Source organism: Aotus nancymaae, unplaced genomic scaffold, assembly GCF_030222135.1.
Source record: "Aotus nancymaae isolate 86718 unplaced genomic scaffold, 86718_ANA_hifiasm-v0.15.2.pri h1tg000006l, whole genome shotgun sequence".
NCBI classification, from domain to species: Eukaryota; Metazoa; Chordata; class Mammalia; order Primates; family Aotidae; genus Aotus; species Aotus nancymaae.
The window spans coordinates 35,431,276-35,454,776 of NW_026988417.1; positions in this window are offsets into that span (position 1 = coordinate 35,431,276).

Below are 23,501 nucleotides of genomic sequence, written 5' to 3' on the forward strand. Positions count from 1 at the left end.
GAAAGTTCTTGGATTTCAATATATACTCTCTCTTGAATTTTATAATTATAAAAATATCTGCATTATATCTTGTTATATTTAGCTATAATGAACATTCTTGCTGCATCTATTTCACATAAGTTGCCACTGATGGAAAATGGATAATGCAAATGATATTGCTACAATAAACTCAGAGAGTACAAAAATGAGTTAAAATACATAAAGTTATTCAGAAGACCTTAAAACATATTTTAGTATATTTGTTCCAGATCATGATTTTACATATAAATTAAGGACAAGAGAAATTGTGCCTGGATCCATATTCAGTGAAAAAGTCCACTGCATAGATCAGGTCTGATGTAGTGTATTTCACATCCAGGATGATGTATAATAGTATTTTAAAGTCCCATTACTTGTTAGGCTATAAGTCATAGATGCATTTACTCTGCAGTGAAAGAAATGTGGTTTTAATGGCACGTTGAATTAATTCATAGTATTGGTTGATTTAGCAGTATGACTAAATATGTTTGTGTATCACCCCAATTTTATGGGCTAAGTATGCCCATAAATTTAAACTTCAATGACTTTCCTAGAGATTTAATATGCTTCTTTTCGAGAGAAGATACTTGAAGAATACATAATGAAAATCCATGCTCTAGTTTCTCATGACTATGCGAAGAGTACTGTGCTAGACCACTTTTATTTCATTCTATGACAAAATCATGGGGAAGTAAGGCTTATATTCTATATTTAATTCAATTTCACTAGTGATTTCAACCTACCTAATACATATCAGCAAAAACAGTAGGACCACTGTCTCTTCAAAGAAAAAATAGTCAATCCCAAAATATGAAATAAATAAAAGGAGGACTATTTTGATGACAGCTGAGTAGACAATTTCAGAATCCTTTTTTGCTTGCCTCACCCAGAAAGCCTGGAGAGAGCTATTCAGAGCAGTTGAAATACAAACTAGTGTTTCTTAATTGAAATTGGGGCAAAAAACATTGCAGAATGCCATTTCTCACTATGATTCTATGTCTCTGGAATAATTTCAGCTAATTATTCAATATCTATTTAAAAATATAATTTACTCACTCCTTAATAATACAAATGCTTTTATCGTTTTTCTTCTTTTAAAAAAACTCATGAAAACGTCATATGTCACTGGTAGACATTAAATTATATTAGCCTTATTTCTTTAGATAGTTTCTAAAGTTTTCTAATTTTACTGTTGGTGATTTGATTTTTCTTTTTAAGTCGATTCATACTAGTTTAATTCATTTAGTAATTCTCACAGTTTTTTAACCCATTAAACTATTGGGCAGGCTTTCACTTTTCATTACCATATTTCCTTTATTCTTTTTAGCAAAACAACCTAAGATACAATTTAGTTAAGACCTGATGAATTGCAACCCACGACTAAAATATGTATGTTGTTTGATACATCAGCTCCAAAAGGCACCAATTATGTTATAAACTATGTACAAATAAAAATGGCAATTTGACAGTCTCATTTTGCTGTTTTTGTTTGTTACTGGTAATAGTGCCTATCTGGAAGGCAGGGAGCCTTCTCTAATCTGTCTCCATAGGATTTGTAGTGCATAGTCTCTTTTTGTTTGACCATGTAGAGAACCACTCAAATGTCCTTTGACATGGCTCCAGGACATGCTCTTTTTTTTTTTTTTTTTGAGACAGAGTCTCAGTCTGTCGCCAGGCACCAGGCTGGAGTGCAGTGGTGCAATCTCGGCTCACTGCAATCTCCGCCTCCTGGGTTCAAGCAATTCTCCTTACTCAGCCTCCTGAGTAGCTGGGACTATAGGCGTGCACCACCATGCCTAGCTAATTTTTGTATTTTTTAGTAGAGACAGGGTTTTACCATGTTGGTCAGGATGGTCTCGATCTCTTGACCTTGTGATCCGTCTGCCTTGGCCTCCCAAAGTGCTGGGATTACAGGCATCAGCTACTGCGCCCAGCCCAGGACATGCTCTTAATTCTTTTTTCAAAAAAAAAGAAAAGAAAAGAAAGCAAAAGAAAAGAAAACAGATAAATATAGGGTTTAACCAACATAGAATATCTCAATGAAAAGAATATCTTACACTAGATGAATGCCAATATTTAAGTGGGAGATGTGATATCCCTCGAGCTTTAGTGTCAATATGAGAAGAGGGATGGAAGGGGACCTCAGAATAAGAGGTAACCAGCAGTGGTGATGGTATCTTTTTCTGCTTGCCTCACTCAGAAAGTCCAAAGGTACCAGTAATGAATGAAGAGTAACAACTGTAGCTGCCTAAAGAAAACATTTTAAAAATCACAGCAAAGAAAAGAATATGCATTTGTATTCTAAGTAACAAAGCTAAGTGAGAGGTAAGAGTCAAAAAATGAGATTGTGATTCAAATCCTTCACTGTCTTTAAATTATGAGTAGTCTATGATGAAAGATGACTAATATATCAGTCTATATTAACACACAAATATAATTATATGCATACAAATTTACCATATTTCCCATGAATATAAAGATCCCTAAAAAAATCTAAGCAAACATAATTTAGCAGTCTATATAAAATATATATACCATTGGCCAGGCATGGTGGCTTACGTCTGTAATCCCAGCACTTTGGGAGGCTAAGGCAGGCAGATCACAGGAGGTCAGGAGTTTGAGAGCCTCCTGGCCAACATGGTGAAACCCTGTCTCTACTAAAAATACAAAAATTATCTGGGCATGGTGGCAGGCACCTGTAATCCCAGCTTCTTGGGAGGCTGAGGCAGGAGAATTGCTTGAACCTGGAAGGTGGAGTCTGCAGTGAGCTGAGATTGCGCCATTGCACTCCAGCCTGGGCGACAAGAGCCAAGACTCCATCTCAAAATATATGTAAGACTCCACCTCAGTTTATATATATTACATACATATGTCATAGCTAAATGGAATTTTTTCCAGGGATGCAAGGCTAGGTTCATGTTTGAAAATTTATTAGTGTAATTCACTATATTAATGGCTAAGGAAGAAAATATTACTACTGACCTGATGCATGATAATTATATATGTTCATATCAATGAATTCAGAAAAAAGATCTGAGAAAATTTATCACTCATTCATGATAAAACCTTCATGACAATATTGCAATATAATCATAATTATAATACAATCATATTTGCAAAGGACTATTATCCAGAAAATATGAAGAACTTACTCATCTTAACAGTAAAAATTAAATAATACAATTAGAAAATGGAAAGAAGACATGACCAGACATCTTAATGAAGAGAGTATACAGTTATCAAATAAGCAAATGTAAAGGTGTTTGACATCATTAGAAAAGTGAATTCACAAACCACTGAATTCTCACTACACACATACCAGTATGACTAAAATAAAGAATAGTGACAGACCAAATGGTGGTTAGGATCTGGAGAAACTGAATCACTCATGCATTGCTGGCAGGAATGTAAATGATACAGCTACTCTGTAAAAGAGTTTGGCAATTTCTTAATAAACTAAACATACAACTACCATATGACTTAGCAATTATGCTCTTGGGAATTTATCCCAGAGAAATTAAGACTTATGTTCATGCAAAAACCTGTATGCAAATGTTTAGCTTTATGCAACCCAGATGTCCTTCAGCAGGTGAAAGTTTGAAAACATGGTAGTATATCCATATGGAATACTTACTCAGCAGAAAAAAAAGAAACAAACTATTCGATACACTCAACAACTTGTACGAGACTCCAAAAAATTATACTGAGTGAAAAAAAGCCAATACTGGAAGGTTACATACTGCATAAGTCCATTTATGTAACTTTCTTAAAATGACAATATACAGAAATAAAAACATATTAGTGATATTTGGGGTTATGAATGGAAAAGGGGTGTGAGAGGGAAATGGTTGTGGTTATAAAAAGGAGACTAGAAGAATACTTGTGGTGATGAGATTGTCCTGTATGTTGACTACATTAGTGTGAATGTCGATATCCTGGTTGTTATATTGTACTACAGTTTTGCAAGATGTTAGCACTGGGAGAAACTAGGCATAAGGTACATAGTATCTCTCTGTATTATTTTTTACAACTTCATGTAAATCTATAATCACTTCCAAATGAAACGCTTAATTTTAAAAAGTTTACCAGTTACTAGCTGCATGCCAGAAATATATTTTATGCATAATTTATTTATTTTAAAAATGATTTTGGCATTAAATTTTTTTATATAGTTTGGAAAACTTTAGAGCCTTTACATAAATTAGAAGCTTTGAAACTGTGCTTGTGAAAATATTCCTCCTCCTTTTTTTTCACCACCAAAAAAATGTGATGATAGCTTGAGAATGGACGACAGACAATATGCCAATTTTGCATTCTTTTGTTTTATGTAGAAAATATAAGAGTAAGGTGTTGTAAACCAACTTAAGATAGTTTGGCCTTTACAACACCTATGTTATTTTTGGCAGATAATAGAAAGCCCCCAAAGATGCTTAAGGAAAGGATTAGCTTCTTCCCCCAACCTCATTCCAGGTATAAGAGCAAGGTCACACCAAAATACATCCATCACAAAGTCATTTATTAAACTAACATTTTATTGGTATGCAAACATTCAACCTGGTCATTCAACCTGTTCTGTGTATTCAATGAAGTCTTAACTCTCTCTCATTCTCTCTTTATCTCACTCTCTCTTTCTCCCAAGTGTTCCAACTGGGGCAAACCCAATAACGTTCTACTGGCAGGATTTTAAATTCCTTAATTGGTAATCATTAGAAAACCTCCTAAACCAATGTTGGTCACAGCCCACTTAAGGATCAAACCTCCCTAAAAGTCCAGACTACAGATCTCATTGTTTTTACAAATAATATGTTTATTAAAGGGCTTATAGTATCTCTGTACTATCTTAGTCAATCAACCTATTTGAATATTTTCAATTTTACTAATGCAATTTTTAATTTCAGTATGTCAATTAGCTAAACGTCAGTTGCAGATTAAGAGATATATAGAAAAATTTATAGTTGCTGCTTCCAAAAGGTCATATATTACCGGTGGTTTTCCATAGGATGCTTATTAATGTCAACAAAATATAAAAGAAGGAGAAATAATAGTCTTAACATACAAATATGTACTTACATTAAATACCATATTGTAATGAGCAAAAGGATCTATATGAGATGTTCTAGAAAATAACATTTTATTGATGTCAATAGGAAAGAGTATATTTCACATTCAAATTATGAATTATTAAGAGGAACAAAAAGGGTAGAGAAGGGATTGTGGAATGGTCAAAGTCAGAAGTCAGTGATTTAGATTTGGTGCCAGGGGAAGAGTCCTGTCAAAACAAAGGGATTCCTAAATACAGTGACAAAGACAAATAATCTAGAATGTTAGGATTGGGGAAAAATAGGAAACTAAAGGTCAAGAATAGTAGATTTAAGGCTGTACAAATCACAGCAAACTTTCTAAGGCAAGAGTCCAGGGGGACAGCCACTTGAGGGATGGTGGATGTAGCTACAAAGATAGTCCTTATTTATAGGTGCTAAAATAAGGTAAATCTAGGACCAGAAACAATACTCAATCTGAGACTAGAAAGGTACAAAATAATGATGTTCTCCTTGTACCAGGCGTTGGAAGCAATAAGTCCTCTTAGAAAAAAGGCTGTAAATCTGAGAGTCAAATAGCAATCTAATGGGTAAGTAAGGAAACGAAACTTCTGGAAAGGTGCATGTAATTAACATCATCTAGACATAATCAGTTTTTTTAAACTTTGCCCATTTCTATTTAGTTGAGTAACTCACCAAAGTTGCTAAGTAATATTATTTTGAACCAGATGATATTACATAAGTGAAAAAGTTGACTTGGGGTACTTAGCTCAACAGGTGTGTTTTTGGCAGTGTAATCTCTTCCACTTTTATAATGAGGTGATGATGATAAAAGTTCACCCTAGACTCACCAAGATGGAACAAGACTTTTTTGTTGTACAATGTGGCTTTCTGAATGTTGCTTGTGTGAAGTATTATGACACTAAATCTTTGAACATGCGTTCATTGTACTGACAACAGAACAGGGAATGTGTGTTTTCCCATTGTCTTAGTCGATCTGTACTTCTATAAAAATACCACAGAATAGGTCATTTATAAAGAACAGAAATTTATATATCTCAGATCTGGAGGCCATGAGTTTAAGACAAAGGCAGCAGTTGCTTTGGCGTCTGCTGAGGGTCTGGTCTCCGCTTCTAGGATGGTACCTTATTGCTACATCTTCTGGAGGGGAAGAATGCCGTGTCCTCACACAGCTGAAGAGACAGAAGGGGTGGAAAATGGTGAACTCCATCCACCAAGCCCTTTCACAAGAGCACCTCATTCCCTTTATAAGGGTAGATCTACATCTCTTAATACTGTTGCATTGGGGATTAAGTTTCAATATGAATTTTGCATAGAACAAATACATTCAAATTATAGCACCTATTTTTATGAGCATGCTCTCAGTCTACCTGGAGCTTTCAGGGACCAACTCTACCTTGACACCCAAAGCATCTGTCCTATTGACTTGAGCAGAAGGAGATCTTTAAAAGCCCTGGAGTCACCTGGAGTCCAGATAAATATGTCTTCCCTGGACCTGCACTGGAGTGAACTGCTGGAGCTACTTCTGCTTTTAATTTTAGTCATGCTGTACACTTCTATCAGGAGGAATCTTGGAATCTCATGTTTCTCTAGGTTCCTCTAGCTCAGCCAGCAGCTAGTACAGTTATGGGCAGCAGCTATTTGGTATCTCTTTATTTGAAGCAAACAGATATTTCCCCTTGAAAAGTATCCTAGGAAGTTGCACATAGGGCTGCATGGTCTCATGCCTGTGTCAGGCCTGGACAGCTTGCCTAAACATTCAAAGGAAAAATTTGAGTGACAACATCTGACTAGGCCTCTGTTTAGTTCACGGAGTATCCCTTTAGGGCCTTATCTTTTTACATACATTTAAGTAGGTTAGAGAAGCATCTCCAAAAACCATCAGGAGAAATACTAGTTTTAATAATGTACTAGAAAAAAAAAGAAAGTGTTCCATTGTCAAATAACTCGAAAACTCTAGATAAAACAACTTTACTGAAGGATTGTCAGAAATTTTAATGTCCCATGCATTGTGAATCTCAAAGAGGAGACTATTCTCTATGCGCCACCTGTTACATACTTGAATGATTATAAAATATTTTTGGTTTGAGAGGCTCATAGGACTATATTTCTGAGGAACACTTTGAGAAAATCAAAGTAAGAATATTGTTCTAATGATGTCATAATATGTGTTGGATCTTCCTTTCCTGTGGCTATAGATCTTCTTGGCAAGCAATAATGTTAGGGCATCCCATTGTTAAGAAGAGCAGTTTTGTCATCAAGCAATCTATCTCAAATAATGTTGAACAAAATTAAATTCCAGTATTGTAAGTCATGCTGGAATTCATCTTCATAAAGCACAGATTCTAATAGGAGAAAGATAAAAACAAATTATAGTATAAGGTGATAGTGATGTATGAATAATAAGATGGCTAAGGAAATGGAGTAACAATTTGTGTCTGGAACAACTATGAAAACATTTTGGAAGGCTGCAAGAGGGAGTGGATTCTGTGGGATAATAAATATTCAGTTTTGAACATGTTATGCTTGAAGAGGCTCATACATCATTCAAGTGGAGATGTAGAGAAGACAGCAGTATTGATGGGTCTGTAGCTCAGAGAAGTCTCAGATACAGAATAAATTAGAAAACACTTTTATGGCTTTAAAGCCCTCAGACTGAATGAGATCACCAAAAGAGCAGGTGCATTCCAAAAAGGGATATGTCCAAGGACTGTAGCTCTTCAGTATTGAGCAGTTAAGAACATGAGTCAAGAGCAAAGGAGAGTGTGAAGGAGCAGCTAGTGACATTGCAGTAAAGCTGAGACAATATCGAGTGTTAAGAGTCTATCAAAGAAGAAATATTTATGATTATTTACCCAGGCCTGCATTCTAATCCAACTATATTTGACAATGTCTGCCAATAGTGCCCATGCAGGCCAAAGGTACCTGTATCTGTTCCTAATCTGGAGGTCAGAATGGAGTTCTTATGATTCTTAATTATCTTCAGAGATAACAGATAAAGCAACACAGGTACTTTATCTGCTATCTTTGCTGCAATTACTTGTCTACCACAATCACTTATCCCCTTTTCCAAAATCCCAAAAGTTTTGAAAACCAAAAAGAGATCTTCCATTCACTTGGTAACAACTTCATCTGTCCTTTTTTTTGGCAGCTAAGCCTGTTCGAAATGTCTTGAGACAATTTATAACCTTTATTTCCTGCTTAAAGGAAATAGTCATACATTTTGCTTCCAAAATTATTTTTGGGTTTGATTTTGGAGTTGCTGTCTTAGATCATTCAACAGGTCCTGTGTAACTTTAATATATGAACCTTATTTTTTTTTTTAAACCTGAAAAGTTTACATTCTGAATGACATCTGGTTTCAGAGATAATAGAAAAGTAATTGCCATTTTCTATAAAATTATTCTAGCTCTGTGTACATTTCATATAAAACAGTCTAGTCTTCCTGGAAATACATTAAGATGGTAATAGGCTGCTGGGTAATAAAATAATTCCATTTCCCACCCCCACCTGGATTTAATCTACTTGCTCTAGGAAGAATAATTATGTAATTGTGAACCCAGAGAAAGAATTTCTCAACTTACAAGAATAGTTCCTGAATTTCCTGGCTCTCAGAAGATCATTTGGAAAAAAACATCAAACCTTATCCATAATTTGTGTGAAGTCATGTTTAATCAACCTTCTGCATTATTTTTTCAATAGATATTTTGAACCTACTCTATGCATAATACTATGTTAGAACTGGAGGAAAAAGGCTTTCCTGATCCCAGTCTGGATGCCTTCATTTACACTTCCTCCTCCATGGGTGTAGGAAAAAATATAGGGCTCTTGAGAGAAAATCCTGACAGACGAGTAAGACTTTTGGAAGCAGGTTCATCCGTGCAACAGTATAGGGCTTAAAGGCACTATGTGTAAATTTAGGGGAATTCTTGGTCACCAATGACCCAAACCTGCTCTAAACCCTCCTGTTAAGATGGAGGGTGCCTGGCATATAACAGGTGCCTGTGATTTATTATGTGAATGAATGAATAATTTTTATTTTAAAAAGTCTATTTGGGGAAGAAATTGTGTTTAAATTATTTAGTATTTTATGTATATCAAGACATTTGTCAAGGGCCTTTGCCCATAATGCTGAGTGAAAGTATTAAATGATGCATGGTTATGAAAATCCCAGAAAATTAAAGCCAGGAGACTCGTATTCTCATTTCAACCTTGTCACTAGCAGTGTGGACTAGGGCATGCTCATTCTAAATGTCATCTTCTACAAAACAAGAATAAAACCATTCTTTGCTTCTGCAAAAAGCAATTCGAAAATGTAGACGATAAGGTACAGGTAAAAGGAGTTTGTATAAAACAATGCAAAAATAAAATCACAAAACAACTTTTATTAGAATTAAGCAAGAATTGGATATATGTTTGATGTATTTCTATATTCTTTTAATGCATGAATTCTAATATAAACTAAAGGCCCTTGTTATAGAAGGCAAGACCCAAAGCAGAAAAGCGTTTTCCCCTGATGGATAACAGAGCACTAGACCACTGGAGACGACAGTCCAGAGGTCATATCTCTTTTGATGGAGATAGCAGCAGCCTGGGCAATGCATTGACACTACACAGCAAAGCAGGAAAGACAACAAAGGGTTGATGAGAGCAGTGATCCTGGAGCAAAGGACTGCAGTGCAGCAGGAGACAGCTCTGATTCTGTGAGACGTTCTCAATGCCCCATCTCTGACCCAGCAATTTCAGGAAAATGGTTTTACTTAGAATCTTCTACTAGGGGAGTTGAAAGTCCCTTCATTTAACTAATTTATCTAAGTATCACTGAGGATTCTCAGGAGTATTTGGGAAAAGGAACATTAGAAGTTATGGGGATCTTCTTTTAGTCAAACTGAAATTTGGATTATAAATCTATAGAATTGTACTCAACAATTAGCAGGGTTTGTGACACACAGGCTATACTGTAATCTCTAATAAATTGATAAGCAATTTTGGATTCTAATCATTTATACATGCATTTTCTCCCTATTTTATGAAAATAATGTGTTCTTATGTATTTTTCATTTACATTTCTAACAATTGTAAGCTCAATGGCAAGGAACATTAATGTATTAAACTTTCTGTCCAAATTACTCATAATAATGCTGGCTCAGAACTAAATATTTTTCTGGTAAATAAGGCAGTGAATCAATTAGTTCCATATTTGAAGTGATGAAAAGCAAATGACTTTCATAAACTCTTTTATGTGTGAAAAACACTGACCTAGTTATTACGTGGTTGTGATAAACTATTAGGACTGTGGTTGTTAATTTTTTTACAAACTATGTGACCTTTAGCAATTCATTTAACTTCTAGATCATCTTCAATTGTCCATATATAGTAAAAAAATGTAAGCTGGACTAGATTTCTTCTCAAATTTTTTATACCATGAACATTTTATGTTTGTATTTTAAAACCAAATAAGCCTCTGTTAAGATGGATGTGTGTTTGTGTGTAGATGTATGATATTGATATGATAAGATTAACAGTATAGGAAAAAAAACTCCAACCAAATGCTGGGATGTTAGTTTTCATTATGTAGTTTTTGCGTTTGTAAGATTATGTCATTAGTTTCTAGATGTATGTAGATTGTGTAGGAAGAATATAAACAGGAATAGTTTAGAATGGGAGAATGGCAAAAGCAGAGGGAAATAGAGGTCAAATGAATAACTAAATAGGGCTTTGATGGTTAACAATATCTAGGTTATTACAATATTTTAGGCATTTGGAGTTGGGGAGAATTGAAAAACATAAATGGAAAAATCAAAAGGTACAATTAAAAGCAGTTCAAACCCTAAGGCAGAATTATTTATTTTTTTAGAGCAAGCAAATTAGACTTTCAAAAGGTCAAAATAATTTTAAATTAGAAAAAACAAGAGAACAGGTGTTAACGGAAGAGAATATGAAGTGAGCAGTCATCTGGAAGTCGCCCTGACATGGCAAAAGATAGGCGTATCCAGCTTCTATTTGGACATCTGCGAGAAGGGGTATAAGTTTTGTATAATGAACATGCATGGTTACTCATTTAAACAGGCTAAGAAAACCCAGAGAAACAGAAAAGTTTGGGATGAGGATGTGGGTTGGGGTGTGTTAAGTTAAAAATTTCATGGGTTAAAATAGAAGGAAGCTTTGGCAAAAGAAAATACAAAATTGGATTCTTAATTGCCAGCTTCCTCTATCAAATTTGGGAAAAAATAATTAATGTAAAAAAATAGTCACAAGATGCACACACAAAAAATATCATCACTTAGAACTGAAGCATGTTGATATAAAGCCCCAGCAGAATTAATTCCTGTTTCCTGTGCAATTATAAAGCCACTTTCTAAAGAAAATTTGAATCATAAAACAAAACTACATTCACTATTAATAAGTAAGAAAAAAAACACGTTTATTTTTAAGTTTAATAGGACATTTCAAATTTGCACGAAGGCAGATTCACCAAGACAGTTTCCACGTGCATCTGGTGACAAATTTTCAGACCTGATTAAACGTTTATGGATCTTTCTGCATTACTGTGAAATGTACAAACCTTAACTGTTTTCTTTTTAATCAGCATAGTCAGGACAAGATATTCATCTACTTTTTTAGGCATTTCAGTGCCATCAGAAGGTAATAAAAGAGAAAATGGAAAATGAAAATAAGAAAATGGAAAATAAAATTTCCCATAACACAGACAAAATGTATACTTAATTTGGATTGTGTATGCCAAGTGATTTGTGTTTGTTAACAGCTCTATGTGGTTGTGAAGACAGATTGTCAAGAGTAGAATGGAAAAGCTAAGCAAATAAAAATGTTTCCCAAGGAGTTAGAGATAAAATATAGGGTGCATTAAATTAACCACTGCATATAAAGAAGAATTGATGTACATAAAGCTGGAAACCAAATGCTGCTACTTGACAAAGTCATTGACTAGATCTATGCAGATAGTACTCTGCATAACTTTAGAGGATATCATTTAGGCCTCTTTATTCAGGGACTACAAAATATTAGACTGTTTAATTTTTATTTCATAACTGTATTGGCTGAGCTAAACAGGCTAAATTCAAGATAATTTAACCCCAAGTTGTCTCCTGGTCATTTAAACAAGTATTCCAGGGCTTCAGCTGAATTCAGGATGGAGTTTCTTCACATCACTTCACTTCACTTTTCATCGCTTGCCACAATATCCTAACCTCAGCTTCTGATATGGTTGATGATCCCTCCACTCTCTCCAATCACAATTGCCATGCCCACATCTGGTGTCCGAAGCAGAAACTCAGTGCATGGGATTCATTGCATTACCAGCTTTCCACAGTCAAATTGAAACTAGCATTGACATTAAGAAAACAGAAGGTGGGTAAAATGGTATGGGAGTATAATAATCAAAAATACTGCCAATTCCAGATCTGTTTGGGATCTCTTACTAGACCAGTTATTTGGTTTGTATCAGTTCTGTGTAGCTTGGGAAGATCACAGTATCCTTCCCACCCCTTGACATCTAAAACCACTTAGAATCTGGAAGGTTTCCTTTCTCTTCTCTATCTCCTGCTTCCATCCAGACCCATGGAGCAAGTTTACTCTCCAGTTTTTAAAAAAGCCTGCCAGCTCAAGGTCTTAGTTGTCTAGGAAGAATGACAGCAGGAACATCAAATCTCTTAGGGAAAAACATCAGCAACCTAACTTATAAGGTTGTGCTCTGGCCCCAGTGTCCCTAAAGACAATTTTAAAAATATTTGAACATAAGCACAATGTGGAATATATCAGCCTTATTCATAGTCTCTTAATGTGGATTTGTGTGTTTATAATCACCATGTTTGCTTTTTAATCATCATGTTTGTTTATGCAAAAATGTACAAAAGAACAGTCACTTTTATTATCTTTGGGTAGATTTGTATTTCTACTCTGCTGAGTACATTAAGATGAATAATATTAACTTGAAAAACTAAAACACCAATTGGCCAAGTTAAGTTCTGTTACTTCAGGACTCTGTGAAGAACTAAAAGCTTAAATATCCTATTTCTATAGTTTAGGGAGAAATATTATGTAGCCACAGGAAATAGAAAATAGAGGAAAACTCAATTTGATCTTTGAGTACAAAAATCACATATGTGTTTTCTATGCTTTATCAATTATCTAGAAGAGATTCACTTTCTAGCTGAAACAAAAATTTTTGAATCTCCCATCATACATGTTAATTTCTGAAATGATATCTTCAACATTTGGCACTCACTAAACATCTATTAAATGCAAATGTAGAATGTTTCTTAAAATAATGACTGTTAATGACCATATCTACTATCTATCTAACCAAGGGAACATAATGTGGGTTGTGGAGAAATATGATTTGATTTCTTTCATGATTATAATATCAAATATGACTTTCATGCAAGAATTAAAAACAATCTCTGAATTTACTATTTTTGTTTTTAGTTTATTCTAATCTCTATTTTTGATGACTTCTTTATATTCCTTTTGAGAGCTTGCACCATTAGACAATTAAGTGTCTTCACTGTGTCTTGACTGGATAAAGATTGTAGTTGCATATAGGTACAAGAAGCTTTTGCAGCTCTTTTGTTACTATATAGGAAAATCTCACTCCTTCCACAAGGCCTGCTTTATGGCTCTTCCAGGTTGCGGCAGAAATTTTTCATAGTTCTTTATTAGAAATGATTACGTTGAGCTCTTTGTAGTTAAGTACTTACCTTCTTTGCTTTTGTGGCATCCAGGGTAGGTATAATATGTGGAAGATGTTCAATCAATGCTTGTAGGAAAGTAAGAATAAGTGAATAAATGGAAGAATGGATGAAACCTTAATGAGGCAAAAAAAGATGCATTAAATTTTCAAGGAACAAGAGGTTAAGGAACAAAATTCTTTAACATCTAACCTTTTACTCTTCCATTCCCGAGCACCACCAACCTATTTACAATGATTTAAAATTACGTTCTAATATTGTGATGAAACATTAGCTTCATCTTTCATCCTATAAGAAAATGTGTCTATGGAGTAACAAAGGCTTCTGAGGGAATGGACTGAACTGATAGCTTTTACAAGAAAAACATATAGATTTTTTCCTAGAGCAGGCATCAAGGACTTGGTAGAACTAATACATGAAGAAAAAAGTGAGTTTGAGCTTCTGTTTCTGTTTGTGAAATCATATTTTATATTACAGTGATTGCCAGGAGAATTTGGAAAGGCTGAGGAGTATTAAAAAAATAATACATGTAATCTTCAGAAAAGCACTTCTCCAAGAATCTTTTCTTCTACACAAAGATATTATTAACTGTAGAGCTAATATGAAATTGCAGCGAGTTCAATAAGAAATATCAGTGTCAACATTTCCATTGCAGAAATAATGTTTCATTTTTCCAGATTTAATCACAACATTTTAAAACCATCCATACACAAAAAGCAAGGATGGAGACTGGGTGGAGATTTGCTCTTTGAAATAAAATTTGAGACCACATTGGGGTAGTTTTTGTCATAAACGTCCCCAGTGATATATATTGCGTACCAGGCCCTTAATGCAATAAAATTCCTGAATGTTAATCATTATTAGGTAGTTAATGAAACAATACTTATGAGTGAATAAGATATGTTACTTGATATTGAATGCAAAATTTCTGGAGTGGTTGAAAGAGAAAAACCTGCAAAGCGAAAATGGCCATACATAAATTGATGTTTAAAGGACTTGTGACCTCATCTGCCAAACCAGGATTTTAGCCCTGTGATGATACTGGGAATGCTCATATGGCAGGATCTCAAAGCACATTGGGCATCTATGTTTTTCTTCTCACTTTGTTTTCTAGGTTACAAACTTAGTTTCTTGCTGTTACCATAACTGCCCAATGATAGACCCAGGTGCTACTGATAAAAAACCTTTTTCAACCCATTAGGTGTATGTTTCCCCAAAGATAAGCTGTTTCCTGTATAAGCAAAGAGAATATCCTCTCCTTAACCTTTTTGTTAATTTAAAAAATTATTTTAGTGGACATACAATAGTTATACATATTTGTGGAGTACAGTGTGATATTTTGGTACATGTATAAATTATGTAAAATCAAATCAGAGTATTAGCATATCTATTGCCTCATAGATTTACTTCTTTGTGATGAGAATATTCAAAATTCTCTCTTCTAGCTACTTTGAAATATACAATATAATATTGTTAATCCTAGTCAACCTACTGTGCAATAGAACAGCAAAACTTATTTTTCCCATCTGTAATGCTGTACCTATTGACCAATCTCTCCCTATCCACTTATCTCCTCTCCTCTCCCCAGGCTCCAGTAACTACTGTTCTACTCTCTACTACTAAGAGATCAACTTCTTTAGATTCCACATGTGGATGAGATCATCTAGCATTTGTCTTTTTGTGCCTGGCTTATTTCACCTACCCTAATGTCCTTCAGGTTCATCCATGTTGCAACAAATGACAGGATTTTATGGTTTTTTATGGGGGAATAGTATTCCATCATGTAAATATACCACATTTTCTTTATCCATTCATCCATTGATGGATACTAAGTTGATTCCATTTCTTGTCTATTGTGAAGAGTGTGGCAACAAACATGAGACTGTAGATATCTCTTCAGCATACTGATTGTATTTCCTTTGGATATGAACCTGGTTGTGGGATTGCTAAGTTATATGGTAGTTCTATTTATACATTTTGTGGAATCTACATACTGTTTTCCATAAGGGCTGGACTAATTTATGTTCCCACCTGTGTATGAGTCCCGCTTTCTCCATATTCATGTCAACGTTTGTTATTTTATATGTTTTTGATAATAGCCATTCTAACAGGTGTGGGGTGATTTTTTCCCCCTGAAGTTTGGATTTGTATTTTACTGTTGATTAATGATGTGGAACATTTCTTCATATATGTTATGGACATTTGTAAGTCTCTATTGAGAAACGTCTATTCAGGTGTTCTAACCATTTCAAATTGATTTATTATTATATTCTTATTCCCTGATGAGTTGTTTGAGTTTCTTATACATTATGAACATTAACCCTTTGTCAGATACATAGTTTATAATTTTTTTAGCATTTCATAAGTTGTCTTTTTAATCTGTTGGTTATTTCCTTTGCTGTGCAAAAGCTTTTTGGTTTGATATAAATCTATTTGTCTACATTTGATTTTGTTGCCTGTGCTTTTTATCTTATCCAAAAATTTGTTGCCTAGACCAATGTCATAAAGTGTTTCCTCTATGTTTTCTTCTAGTAATTGTATCATTTCAGATCTTACATTTATTCTTTAATCCATTTTGAGTTACTGTTTTTTTGAGATGGAGTCTTTCCCTGTCACCCAGGCTAGAGTGCAGTAGCACGATCTTGGCTCACTGCAGCCTCCACCTAGTGGGTTCCAGTGATTCTCCTCCCTCACCCTGCTGGGTAGCTGGGATTAGAGCCACACACCACTACTCCTGGCTAATTTTTGTATTTTCAGTAGAAAATACATGTTGGCCAGGCTGGTCTCAAACACCTGACCTCAGGTGACCTGCCCCCTTTGGCCTCCCAAAGTGCTAGGATTACAGGTGTGAGTCATGGTGCCTGGCCACATTGATTTTTTTTATATGATGAGAGATAACAATCTAGCTTTATTCTTCTGCATGTCGATATCTAGTTTTGTCAACACCATTTATTGAAGAGACTATCCTTTCTCCATTGTGTGTTCTTGGCAACTTTGACAAAAATCAGTTGGCTATAAGGGCATGGATTTATTTCTGGTTTCTCTATTCTGTTCTGTTGGCCTATGTGTTTATTTTTATGCTACTACCATGCTGTTCAGTTTATTATAGCTTTGTAGTATATTTTGAAGTCAAGAAATGTAATGATTTGAAGCTTTGGTCTTTTGGCTCAAGATTGCTTTGGCTGTTTGAAGCCTTTTAGTGGTTCCATACAAATTTTAGAATTGTGCTTTTCTATTTCTGTGGAAGAACATCATTGTTATTTTGATATAGCTTATCTTGAATCTGTAGATCACTTTAGACATTTTAACAATATTAATTCTTCCAATCTATGAGCAAAATTTCCCTGTTTGCAGATGACATAATCTTGTATATAAAAAACTCTAAATATTTTACCAAAAAAAAAACTCTTAGAATAATCAAATTCAGTAAAGTTTTAGAATATAAAATAAACATACAAAAATTTGTAGCATTACTATACAAAAAAACTATCTGAAAAATCAAGAAGAGAGTCTCATTTATAATAGCTACAAAAAATACTTAGATATAAATTTAATCAAGCAGTGAAAGAACTATAACATTGATGAAAGAAATTGAAAAAGACACAAAGAAATGGAAATATGTTCTATGCTCAACCCTCTCTCTTAAATTTATCCTTTGTCACAAAGTCATAAAAGTAATGCTGCTTATGACTCACAGTTGAACTCTCAGTAAATTACATTTAGTGAAAGGAGTTTCTCAATGTATTTCCTATTTCCTTCAAGGCTCAGTGAAGAGGCTTATCAGAGTTCTACTCTCTGAGACAAATATTGTGTAGTACTACTTATTTATTTCCACCTTCTTTCAACTTCATTTTTCTTCTTTCAACCTGAAGTCAATCATTCATTCAGGGCTTGGAGTTATGCCGTCTTTTCTGATGCCCACAGTAAGGTTTTGGTTTCACTTTGAAACTTTTGCTATTAATATTATTAATATTTACATACTGACCTAGTAAATATGATCTGGTCTACTTGATAGGAAACTAACATTTGGGCTGGGATTGGCTGGAAGAAATGAGTATATCAGACCTAGGGTACTATTATGATATATCTTTTTCTTCAAATTTTTGTCCACAAATACAATTATCTTTGTTTTCCAGATAGAAACCTTCCAATTGAATGTACATAAATCTGTATCAGGGAACCTCAGAAATAAATAAAAGTATTATATTTAATTGTTAATACGTCAAGTGCTTATTCTTTCATATATTTAATGTGCTTTTCCTAATTTTATAAATAAACAATAGAAGCTCTTGTCAAAAGAAAAATAAATTTACTGGTCTTTGAAAAGAAAGGCCCAGGACACAAGCTTTGAGTATTCTCTAGACCTCTCCTAAGGGTCCTGAGTCCTCCACTCTCTGTTCTATTATGCATTAATTTTGTGGCCATTGCTGATCAAACAGTTCTTTTGATTCAGCAGCTTCATTTGTAAAACAAAGACACTAATGCAGTATAATCTTACCTGAATGATTATTAGAAATCTCTGAGATCATCACAGGTGAACATAGACTGTTACATAAATTTGAGATTTTGAATACTTCTCATTTTCCCAGGCAACAAAGGACATTTAAGACACTTATTGTGGTATGTTTGTATATATGTAAAATGGGGTAATAGTAAAGAGATCCTAGAGTCATTGAAAGGCTTAAATGAGATAGAACATAGGAAGTGCTGAGAACAGTGTTTGGTATCCAGTACATGGTCAACAAACATTAGCTGCAATTACCAGGCCACATATTTCACTCTGCAACCCCATCCCAAGACCAGAGTTGACTGGCTGAGATGTGGACATCTGAATAATTTGGACCATTCAAATCTCCATCTCTCTCTGCCTCTGTCTGTCTCTTCCTCTTTCTTTTGACTGTTGGTGTGCATGTGCATGTGCTCACAAATTTCATCTTAGAGGAAGGAGAAAAGGAGAGGCTAAGAACTGGGAGTTAACTTATGTCAAGAAAGATCCATTTGGAAATTTTAGAAGTTCTGCTACTGAGATCTTGGGAGCTCCTACCACAATACCATCATAGTTTAATTTTTTCCTTGGCTTTAATGGTATTCCCCCAGCATGATCAAATAAATTCTGTTTTGGGGATTGTGTGTTAGTTAGCTCAGTGAAATTGCTGTACTTTGCAATTAAAAGAAGCAATGCATATAGATTGTATATGCTATTTAACTAATTCAGTAATTAGTATATAAGATACAGTTATATGGCAGTACTTTTACCTCATGAGCTACTAATTAGTTCAATTTGGAATAGATACTTTTGAAATTGTCCAAGTTAGAAATATGTTCTAACACTAATATTAATTAATATACAAAAATACTTGTGTTCTAGAAAACCAGGCCAAGTGACATTTGTGAAATGTAAGAAGTAAACAAATAAGAAACCAGATAAAAGATTTCTTCATTCATTATAAAGGCAATTTGACTAAATATTAATAACTAGTAATTATCTTTTAAAATAAAAAATCAAATATCAAAATTGATTTTTAAAACTGTAAAATTTGAATTTGGAATTATATTTTTTTATGAAAAATTTCTTTTTTCCAGGAAATAAGTGGCCATTTATATTTTTTACTAAAATAATTTATAAATATTTTTATTTTTGTCAAACAGGATACTTGTGTCAAGTTGAAGTACTTAACAACTGTATTTATAAATCATCTAATATAATTCAGGTACTTGGCTTGGCACTGGAAGGAAGAAAGAAAGGCTCAGTGCCTGCTTTTATGGCTTCTACAAGAGATTGTAGGACAGCAAAGATCATTATTGACATTGCCAGACATGTTTGCTGAGAACATCAAGAATTGGTATCTAAGATTCTATATAAATGGATAAAACAAAACAGACAGACAAAATCTCAAGTATGAAAGACAAAATACCACAAGTTGGCACCATCGAATGTAGGAGGAAATTCTCCTACATCCCAACCACTTTAAGCAAGACTGCTTTCTGTCTAAATACTATGGTGGCATTCATAATAATTCCAAGTCATCACTTTTAAAAAATGACTCTAATAAATTACGCAGTTACTCTATTTCCTTGGCAAACATTCATTTAACTAATATTTATTGAGTAACTATTGAATGCCAGAAACTGTTCTAGCAATGAGAATTAGCAATAAACTAGACAGAGAAAATTTCTACGTTAATGGAGTAAATGTTCTAATGCATGTAAAATGTATATCAGGCTTATTTAAGAAGATAAAATAGAGTTTCATATAACTGTTATTATAAGGACCTGGAATTTTGTGTTGGTTATTTAAAAATTTGTCATTAAGTTTCTCCTCCAAATGTTGAAAATATGCTCAATCTCTTAAGAACATCTTAGTACAGATTGTTAGTGGCTTAAATGACAAAATGAATTTCAGAACCAAATTTACACACAATATTTGAAGAGACATGTTTTATGACAGGAATGAAACATTTTGTTTGAAATGCTCATGTAACTATAGGTAGGAAAATGGCAAGTATTTTGAGAATTTACTCCTTTAACCAATCCAATCTTATTTCTAAACTACTGCCCTCCACTGTTGTCTGTACAGATTTATTCTTTGACAAAATTACATATGACTAGTACTTAAAAATTATTTGCCTTCTAATTATATTAGATTTGCCATTCCCTGGAGCCAAGGTGCTGAGGACTACCAGAAGCATCTCTCACATTTCTCCCTCCCTCTCCACCACAATAACAGACTGTGAAGGCCAGTGTAGATATTTTGAACTCAAGTAACCAAGAGAGGAAGTGTGCTCTTTGATAGCACAGACAAAGCAGCAATAAGGCCATGAGAGAAGAGTGTTAAAAGGTGTTTCATGAACAATGAAATCCCCCTGAAAATAATATTAGATGAACTAAGGGACTATGGAAATCAACTTTCACCTGATATGCTTTGCCTTTTTTTTTTTTTTTACCTCCTTCTGTGGAATAACATGTATACGGAATGTCTTCACAAAGCAAAAGGAAGCAATGTCCTTGTATTTGAGAGGTTGTGAAGGTTGTGGATCTTGTGCAGGGTGGTGGTGAAAATACACCCCAAGTGGCTTTAGAGATTCCAGTTTTCTAATAGTTTATAAGATCCCAGACATCAAACAACTACACGGCCTTCACCCTAGATACCTTAAGAGGTGAAGAGTACAAGACCATGAGACTTTTAGCATTCTAGGAGTCCTAGAAGCTTTGCAAGCATATCCAAAGTTACTGGGTATGGAAACCTCTCATTTGTAATTGGTAGAGGCCATTTGGACAAATATGGCACATGTTCTGCTGCATGTAACTACAGCACAACCTACTGCTGCTGTGGGTTATATTTTGGGGAAATTATTATAATTCTGATGAAGCATTTCTGACTCCTTCTGAAAATTTCTGTGAGATCCAGAATACAGACTTCATGTTTAGTCGGGATAAATGTTCCTGAAATTCTTTATAGCTCAATCTTCAGGCACCTCTATTTGGAGTAGGTAAAAGTCACTAAACCACAGCTGTTTAAAAGCTTTCTGTGCAACAGCTTAGGATCGTTCATCATGAGGAAATGTGCAGGACCCATAAATTCCTGAAAATATATCTATTTAGTAACATATTTAGCCTCTCCCTGAAACTAGGGACACCTAGAAATGTTTCCAGTTTCTTTCATTAGAGGTTTCATCTAATATGTAACTGGAGACAGAGATCACATGATTTTAGAAATTTATGCAGTATTGTTCAAGGAGCTTGTAAAAATGCTCTTGAAAAAGATCTTAGTTACCTAACCCTCACTCCCCTGTAGGTTACATGAAGCTTGGATCCAGCATTCCTGAACCAACAATTATGTCCTTTTTTTTCCCTTAAGGTGGCAGAGTTAAAGTTCCACCAGTGTGAAACCCATCATCTTCTGGGATATCTAGATGAGTTTTAGCTGCAGAGCAGAATGGCTGTTGCAGATCTGGTAAAGTATGGTTTGGCTGATGTGGTAGAATATCCTGGTATCATCACTATAGGAATAAAGGCAATCAATGAAGTTTTTTCCTGTAACAAATACCTACAATTTATAACTGCCTCATCTATATAAAATATACAATTTATGATCTCAGACTACTCAAGATGGAATTGGTTGGTTAATATCAGCCTAGTTCAGTGCCATACATTGAAGCTTGATTCATTTGACCAGTTAGTTGAATTGTTACCCAGTTGAAGTTTGTTTCACTGGAGCACATGTTTTGTCAACCACTCAAGGCTATACTTGGGTTTGTTTCAGTGCAGGCATAGAAATTTGGGTTTCCTGGGCCCTTGTTAGCAAATAGATCTCCAACAGTAACAATGATAATAATGTTCAGAATAACAATGCCAACATCTCAAGATAACAATCACCATCACAAAGATAACTCAAATGAGAAGTTATCGCAAAGATAATTCAATGACTTTCAGCAAGATCTGCAACCAGGACAGCAGCAGCTTGCAGCTGACACATTGAATGAGATGGAAGACATGGTGCAAGAAGATGGAGGGGTGCTGGTTGAGAGTAGACGTGATATTCTAACTAATAGGCAGTTACTTTTGTGAATACTAATGAGAAATAAGCAGGACCCAGTAGTCTTCAGTATGAAGTAAAACCAACACCAGTTACTGTTCATTATTCAGAGTGATGATGAAAAAGACAATCTAGAACTCTAAGAAGTCTCGACTCTTAAGAAGCATTCTTGACATTACTCTGAGCTTAAATCACAAATCAGAGAGTCAGTTGTTTTGTTGCCAAAACAAAGCCACATCATGCCATGAAGTCGAAGTGGATGGCAGATAACCCCATCAGTATCAGTGATCTTGTGATAGAGGATGACCCTGGGCAGGTCTTTGTATTAAAATCCAAAAATCTTGTTAGATTCATTATGACGAACTATGAAGTCACCGATCTAGTACAGAAAAACCGTTCCAAGATGATGTTCATTCATATTATCAGACACAAGGTATTAAAACATCTAAAAATAGAAAATGCATTGATTGTCAATTTGAGTATGTACAATACAAAAATCTAAATATGGATTAGATATTAGACTACATACTAAGGATGCTTCCTGAAAGAAATCATGTCATATACCTATGCCCAGTGTAGCAGGTAAACACACTATCTTTGGGGCAGAAGTTATTTAGTGGTCTCTACACCTGTCTATCATATCTGTATTAACCATGAATTCAGTAACCCTCCCAATGTCTGGAAGAAGGAGTGGATTCGCATCTGAATAGAGACAACAGCAAACACCAATCAAGTGCTTAAGTATGAACATTTCCATGAAGCCATTTAAAATGAAGATCACTTCAATTTCAGTACTCCTGAGTATCTCTGGGGATGAAAATATATATTTAGAAGGGGCTGTGTTTTGAGCTTCCTGGCTGAGGTCACTATAGCTGTAGTGCACAACAGCTTTGACTAATATGAGTTTGAAAATGATGAAGCGAATACCATCTATGCTCCTTGAAGGAAAGGGTAGCTATCTGTAGATTTTTGTATTACAATAATAGGAAAAGAAATTTCAAAGACACAGCCAATGAAAATGGCCATGAGCAAATGGCGGCAATTTGTATCCAATATTGTGTTAATGCAGAACCAATTGAAATGACTACATTTGATTGCTTCCTTCTACTCTCCAGAAATTTTAGCAGAAAGCAGATGCCAGCCAGAGTTATCCAGCTGCCAGAGTACAGTAAATCCTCA